Source organism: Pseudoliparis swirei, chromosome 8 (assembly GCF_029220125.1).
Source record: "Pseudoliparis swirei isolate HS2019 ecotype Mariana Trench chromosome 8, NWPU_hadal_v1, whole genome shotgun sequence".
Classification (NCBI taxonomy): Eukaryota; Metazoa; Chordata; class Actinopteri; order Perciformes; family Liparidae; genus Pseudoliparis; species Pseudoliparis swirei.
In genome coordinates, this window is record NC_079395.1 from 20,314,543 (window position 1) to 20,323,423 (window position 8,881).

Below are 8,881 nucleotides of genomic sequence, written 5' to 3' on the forward strand. Positions count from 1 at the left end.
AATTCAAGTTAAAGTTAGCGAAAAATAAATAATGTTAATATTTTGCCAATATTTGAATTTTATTTAAAGCAGATCATAACAAGTCTTGAAGGAAATGACACTGCATTCTTGTTATTGGTGACCTCTGCTATGCCCATGGTTATTTTAATGAGATATTACTGTACAGACTTTCAGGAAATTCAAGTTAAAGTCAGCTCAATAACAGGACCTCAAGTGGGAGCTAAACATCAGCTCCATCACTAAAAATCATCCTCTTGGTGCAGTCGTATGTATCTGCAGTGTTGGTAGGACTCTAAGCACCGCTTTCATATATGTCGCCCCTCCCCTGATACGTGTGGGTGGAGTTTTCCCGCAAGGAAAAATAAAGGTTCCGACTAAATAGTATCTGTATTTCTCTCACAGGTGGGGTCGTTAGAAAGAGAGTGTGCGCGTCTGAGATTGGGATGCACACACACAGACATACATGTACAGACAGACAGTCTATTCTAACTACTATAGTACCATATTTATTAGGAGAGACATGAAAGAAACCCTTACTTTAGTGGCCCATGTCCAATAAAGGGGGAAAGTGAGAAGATGAGAAACATTGTTTAGTCTGTAAAATGTGCTTCACGTGTGGTGATGGGCACACATAAGGATAGAGATGGTTCCCATAACAGCTGTGAACAGACAGGGGAGAGAGTGTGTGTGTGTGTGTGTTTTGTTGATCAGTAATGTTGATCAGCTCAAATGAAGAGGAGGATGAGGAGGATGATGGACTTCTACACACATTTTTAATAACTTGATGAGGTATTTGTGGCAGTTTAGCAGGTGAATAGGGAGACTAATGGATGATTAGCAGCACCGAGATACAGGGCAAGCACACAGAAATAGTGAGAGATTGAGAGATGGAGGGGACCTGAACAGACCCCGATTGATATTTAGACATAGTTTATCAATATTTTGTATTGTTACAGCACATCAAGCCTTGTTTTAAGGACATGTGTAGGTCTAATTTTGTAAAAACATACGCAAATCACTCATCTTTCTGATTTCTAACTTGTTATTTTCTAGATCCAATGTGACGGATGGAAAAATTGGTATCACGAAGAATGAAGGCCTGAAGAGAGCAGCTGGAGCTGCAGTTTGTGCCTTTAATTCCCAAAATAAAAATATTTTGGAAAACAAATATGGAAAGTCCCTCGATGAAACTACATTCAAAATGTACTAAATAATTACTTTAGTGGGATTCTGTACTGTTTTAGGAAAACACAAAGCAGAACATTTTAAGAATGCTAGAAAACATAACAATTAAATACCACTAAAAGTTTTAGGTTTCTGAAATGTAAATGATAACATTAAGATACTCTACTTATTATTTGGGGCATTGTAGGACAACAGAGTAATGTGACAACTAAACAAAAAGAATAAAGCTGGATACTCAATATGGCATCCCATTAAAAAACTGAGTTAAATGTCCTGGAAAAGGTAATAGTTTGTGACTATGTACTGTTTTCTTTCTTATCGAATCTGAAATTAGACATAATGAATTTATTTGAAGTCAGCTCATGAAGAACATTTCGACGGTCTTTCATTTTGAAATCAAACATCAGAATGCCTTGATTATCACTTATGCATAGTAGACGCATAATAAGTGAGATTAGTGTCAAGGGATGCTTAGAATGAACCCAAATAGCACAACTCTGGAGACTGAAATGCAAATAAAGATCTTTACTCAGAGTTCCAACAGGAACAAAACTGGCAGAAATAGATCAACTTAATCTTGACCGCTGGCGGGTTTGGACTGGAGACCACAAAACAATCTGGCAGAGGACAAGTGCAAAGTGAGGGAACTGAAGTAGACAGGGAATAATTAGGGAATGGGCAACAGGTGAGACGGGCATGAGGACCAGGTGGAGGTAATGAGGGACTAACGAGGGAGTGATCAGAGGCAGGTGAGAGAACAGGTGAAGGGAGTTGGACTGACAAGATGGGAAGCAGGATCTGGAATGACATGATAGTGAGGAAAACAGGCAGACAGGATGAAAAAAACGAATAAAATGAAGGTATGGAGCTAAATGTTATAGACTAGTGTGTAACTATGGGTTATTTGTATCCTAAAACGTCCCCCAGCAGCCTATAAGCCTATAGCAGCATATCAAGGGGCTGGACCAGGTGAACCTGATTCAGCCCGAACTATAAGCTCTGTCAAAGAGGAACGTCTTAAGTCTGCTCTTAAATGAGGTGACTGTGTCTGCCTCCCGGACTGAAGGTGGAAGCTGGTTCCATAAAATAGGAGCTTGATAACTGAAGGCTCTGGCTCAGATCCTACTTGTTAGGACTCTAGGAACCACAAGTAGCCCCGCATTTAGTGAGTGCAGCTCTCTAGTGGGGCAATATGGTATTACAAGCTCCTTAAAACACACACACACACACACACACACACACACACACACACACACACACACACACACACACACACACACACACACACACACACACACACACACACACACACACACACACACACACACACACACACACACACACACACACACACACACACACACACACACACACACACACACACACACACACACACACACACACACACACACACACACACACACACACACACACACAGACTTTACCTCCCCTGTAGCCTCAAAAAGCAAAATTCACTGGTAATGTTACTCCTGGTTTACTGGGATGGGGTTTGATTCCCTGCAGTGTCCTGATACTTTTTTGACATAAACATTGAAGGCCATAATATTTTCATTGTCACTATTCATAAAAATAGTGTTTAATGTTTCCTACATTCACTAATAACCTAATTTTTTAAAACAATAATTCAGATGGGCATAACATATGTATGAGATCAAATGTTCAGGACTGGACCAGCATCATGAATGATTATTTTTGGCAGGATTAAAACTCTTTCATTTTCATGGCGACCACGAGTTAGATGCTTTTTTCCTGCATGGAAATAATGAAGTCGATCTGAAGATTTACCTACGATGAGATAGTTAGATAAATGTATGAAGAAATGAACGGAAAAAAACACACAAAAATCAAAATAACCGAGTTGCATGCTGCTCTAAACTCTACCGGTGAGGATAGGCCACGTGTTTTGGAAGTGATGTGTCTTACATATTACGCCACACCCTTTAAGAAGTTAATTGGCCCATATCCTCTAAAGTCAATGAGATATAAACAAGCTTTTATAATTTTTTTATGAGATTGAACAAATAATCATAATTGGTTCAACCACATAACATTTTGTGTGAATCGGACCCAGCGTCTAGGAGGAGATGAAAGAAAAGTGTTTTTTACCAGATTGAAAATGGCAGAAAATCTAAGTAGGTGTAGCTTAGGGGTCTGAAAGGCTTTTTGTAGAGCAGTTCCAAGTGGAAATGTTTGCCAATTTCAAGTAAATTGGTCATTGGGGGCAACAACCCACAGGCTTTTGAAGGTATGTACATTCTAGGGGGCGCTATAGCAACATTTCTTAATAAACAAATACTAAAAGAGAGTGTGTTCATCCCCAGCGGTAGAACTCACCGCTACGCTAACGGTGTTGTTGTTAGCCGGCGAGCTAGCGCTGTTGTTGCTAGCCTCAAACCGTGCATAAAATGAGTTCAGGTCGTCCGCTAGGGATGCGTCGGCACTCACCATTGCGCGGGGTCTGCTCTGGTAGTTTGTGATAGTCCGTAGCCCCTGCCATAGGCGCCTGGTGTCGCTGCTCCATCTGTGATTCCACTCTGTCTCGGTACCTCATTTTGGCGTCCTTCACCGCCTCCTCAGTCCATAGACCGCTGCCTTGTACTCGTCCATGTTGCCGGATACAAGACCGGAGTTATAGGCAGCAGTACGGGCGTTCACAGCTTCACGGATGGATCTATCAACCCACGGTTTTTGGTTAGAAAAGACCCTAACTTTTACCGTGGGGACGATGGTGTCCGTTAGCGTTGCTATGAGGCTCATTGCTACTCAAAACTGCTGACGTCACTGGAACTGGATTGGATCATGTCCCAGTCGACGATACTCAGAGCGTCCTGTAGCTCAGCCTCTGATTGGTCAGACCACCGCATTACGCTCGTCACTACCGCTTCCCAGCGATCCTTTGTTTATACTCCGAAGCAGAAAAATGGCGGCATGGTCTGATTTCCTAACGGAGGGAGAGAGACAGCCTTGTAGCCTCTCTTGAATGGCGATAGCAGTGGTCCAACGTTCTTTCCTCTGGTAGCACACGTAATGTGCTGGTGAAAGTTCGGCATGACTTTTTAGGTTTGCCTTGTTAAAGTCCCCAGCCACCACCACAGCCGCCGCGATACTTGTTCTGATGCCGACATAACACATCATGTAGGTCCGATAGTGCTACGTCGGTGTCCGCTTGTGGTGGAATGTAGACGGCTGTGGTGATGACCGAGCTGAACTCCCGGGAAGGTAGAATGGACGGCATGAGATCGCCAGATGTTCCAGGTTCGCGAGCAGGAACGCAGAAAGAGTCTTAATGTTCTTGGGGTCACACCACATGTTGTTTGTCATGAAGCAAACCCCTCCACCCTTAGATTTACCAGACTCTTCCGTTCTGTCTGCACGGAAAACAGAGAAGGACTCGGTTGGGCATATGACTCGATCCGGCACCAGCGGGTCAGCCATGTTTCCGCCAGACAAAAGATGTTACAATCCGCATGTCCCGTTGAATCTGATCCTGCCCTAAAATCATCCATCTTATTTTCCAGAGACTGGACGTTAGCAAGAAGGATGCTGGGCAAAGGTGGACGGTGGGCTTGAACTCTCAGTCTGTTCCGAATTCCGCCCGCTTCCTCGATGTTTTCGTCGTCTCCCGTAGTAGCGGCTCCACTGTTGTTGTTGTGGTTCGCCGCACGATCTCTGCCGGCCACGCTGGATCGATGGAAAAAGTGGACAAAAACCCTTGTTTTGCGCAAAAGTTTATGTCCAAAAGTGTGCTGCGGTCGTATGTTGTTAGTGCCGATGTGTTTGTGGCAAAGAAAATATTAAAAATAAACACAAAAACTAAAAGAGCGCACAATCTCCGCGGAGCTGCCGCGACGGCGACTGGACACGTGTAGGTCTAATTTTGTAAAAACATACGCAAATCACTCATCTTTCTGATTTCTAACTTGTTATTTTCTAGATCCAATGTGACGGATGGAAAAATTGGTATCACGAAGAATGAAGGCCTTAAGAGAGCAGCTGGAGCTGCAGTTTGTGCCTTTAATTCCCAAAATAAAAATATTTTGGAAAACAAATATGGAAAGTCCCTCGATGAAACTACATTCAAAATGTACTAAATAATTACTTTAGTGGGATTCTGTACTGTTTTAGGAAAACACAAAGCAGAACATTTTAAGAATGCTAGAAAACATAACAATTAAATACCACTAAAAGTTTTAGGTTTCTGAAATGTAAATGATAACATTAAGATACTCTACTTATTATTTGGGGCATTGTAGGACAACAGAGTAATGTGACAACTAAACAAAAAGAATAAAGCTGGATACTCAATATGGCATCCCATTAAAAAACTGAGTTAAATGTCCTGGAAAAGGTAATAGTTTGTGACTATGTACTGTTTTCTTTCTTATCGAATCTGAAATTAGACATAATGAATTTATTTGAAGTCAGCTCATGAAGAACATTTCGACGGTCTTTCATTTTGAAATCAAACATCAGAATGCCTTGATTATCACTTATGCATAGTAGACGCATAATAAGTGAGATTAGTGTCAAGGGATGCTTAGAATGAACCCAAATAGCACAACTCTGGAGACTGAAATGCAAATAAAGATCTTTACTCAGAGTTCCAACAGGAACAAAACTGGCAGAAATAGATCAACTTAATCTTGACCGCTGGCGGGTTTGGACTGGAGACCACAAAACAATCTGGCAGAGGACAAGTGCAAGTGAGGGGACCTAAGTAGACAGGGACTAATTAGGGAATGGGCAACAGGTGAGACGGGCATGAGGACCAGGTGGAGGTAATGAGGGACTAACGAGGGAGTGATCAGAGGCAGGTGAGAGAACAGGTGAAGGGAGTTGGACTGACAAGATGGGAAGCAGGATCTGGAATGACATGATAGTGAGGAAAACAGGCAGACAGGATGAAAAAAACGAATAAAATGAAGGTATGGAGCTAAATGTTACAGACTAGTGTGTAACTATGGGTTATTTGTATCCTAAAACGTCCCCCAGCAGCCTATAAGCCTATAGCAGCATATCAAGGGGCTGGACCAGGTGAACCTGATTCAGCCCGAACTATAAGCTCTGTCAAAGAGGAACGTCTTAAGTCTGCTCTTAAATGAGGTGACTGTGTCTGCCTCCCGGACTGAAGGTGGAAGCTGGTTCCATAAAATAGGAGCTTGATAACTGAAGGCTCTGGCTCAGATCCTACTTGTTAGGACTCTAGGAACCACAAGTAGCCCCGCATTTAGTGAGTGCAGCTCTCTAGTGGGGCAATATGGTATTACAAGCTCCTTAAAACACACACACACACACACACACACACACACACACACACACACACACACACACACACACACACACACACACACACACACACACACACACACACACACACACACAAACACACACACACACACACACACACACACACACACACACACACACACACACACACACACACACACACACACACACACACACACACACAGACTTTACCTCCCCTGTAGCCTCAAAAAGCAAAATTCACTGGTAATGTTACTCCTGGTTTACTGGGATGGGGTTTGATTCCCTGCAGTGTCCTGATACTTTTTTGACATAAACATTGAAGGCCATAATATTTTCATTGTCACTATTCATAAAAATAGTGTTTAATGTTTCCTCACTAATAACCTAATTTTTTAAAACAATAATTCAGATGGGCATAACATATGTATGAGATCAAATGTTCAGGACTGGACCAGCATCATGAATGATTATTTTTGGCAGGATTAAAACTCTTTCATTTTCATGGCGACCACGAGTTAGATGCTTTTTTCCTGCATGGAAATAATGAAGTCGATCTGAAGATTTACCTACGATGAGATAGTTAGATAAATGTATGAAGAAATGAACGGAAAAAAACACACAAAAATCAAAATAACCGAGTTGCATGCTGCTCTAAACTCTACCGGTGAGGATAGGCCACGTGTTTTGGAAGTGATGTGTCTTACATATTACGCCACACCCTTTAAGAAGTTAATTGGCCCATATCCTCTAAAGTCAATGAGATATAAACAAGCTTTTATAATTTTTTTATGAGATTGAACAAATAATCATAATTGGTTCAACCACATAACATTTTGTGTGAATCGGACCCAGCGTCTAGGAGGAGATGAAAGAAAAGTGTTTTTTACCAGATTGAAAATGGCAGAAAATCTAAGTAGGTGTAGCTTAGGGGTCTGAAAGGCTTTTTTGTAGAGCAGTTCCAAGTGGAAATGTTTGCCAATTTCAAGTAAATTGGTCATTGGGCTTTTGAAGGTATGTACATTCTAGGGGGCGCTATAGCAACATTTCTTAATAAACAAATACTAAAACTCCAAAATAAAACAATTTTGCATGTAAAATTTCCCATGGGCTGAGGTATGATGAAAACGTCTGGAACACGTTTCTTTGGAGAGGAAAAGAATAATGACTCCTCGAAATACAATAGGTTCCTCTACGACGAAGTCGTCACAAGGGCCCTAAAAAACTGAATATAGAAAACTGTCAATAAACAAGTATTACAAAACACCCGTCGGGGAGGTCCAGTCTCTGGTCGTCATATTCCTGCTGCAATAATCAAACATGAAGACCGAAGAACACGCCAAGCAACTCAGAGAAAATGTATTTGAGAAGTAGAAGTCAGGAGAAAAAGAAATGGTGATTTTGGCCATAGAGGCTTTAAAAAAATTATCTTTATTCAAAAAGGGACCATGTAAAATGTCACCATTTGATGCACTGTACCAGATTGTAGCTAGAGCTCATTTCCATCTGTAGTCCCTTAACAGACCAGAACAAACCTAAAAGAATAAAAAAGCTGTATATACAGGACAAGACCCACTGCAACAGTATACGTGGTAAGAACACAAAATACACACAATGCGAAGCTACAGTGCATTAAAAGTAAGTAATAAAAAACCTTAAAAGTATCAACGGTAAAAGTAAGTGTAACGCTATGTTTAGGAAAATCAAACACGTCTCCACCATGAAGCAGCGTCACGCTCTGTGAGTCTTGTGAAGGTATTGGCATCAGTATTTGGTGATATTGCAGAACAATATCACCAAATACTGGGGGATAATATGACTCGATCTGCAAGGAAACTACGACTTGGCAGATTTCATTTCTGATTGAGACAGTGTCAAAGGTGCACCTACTAAATACTGTCCTGAAGGGCGTGAATAGTTATGCCATCATTACACTTTACACTGGATTTTTAAAATCCATTTTCACTTTTCCCGATACTTCTTGTAATACAAACTATTATATTGACCGATTTCATGATTAAAAGCAACAAATGAGTGAAATGTGTGTTAAGTTTTAGAACAGAGTGGAAGAACTCCTCTACAGATTGTCATTCTCTGCAACCTCCTGGTGCCGTTGAGCAAGGCACTCGTACCACAAAGATAAGTCGCATACAGAAAAGAGACACACGTCCGACACACACACTAACAAAAGATTGACTTTATTAAATGGTTATGTACAGCACGCTCCTGGATCATTTATCCAACAAACAAAAAAGAGAAAAAAAAGAAAAGATATACAACAGGTGTGCTTCTTTCCAAAATGTTGTAAAAGCTCGTTAGAGTCCATCAGCCTTAAAACATCTGGTTACGCCGTGTGCTTTAAAACCAGGACGGCCTAAACACACTTCACTGGGAGCATTTAAACAATAAT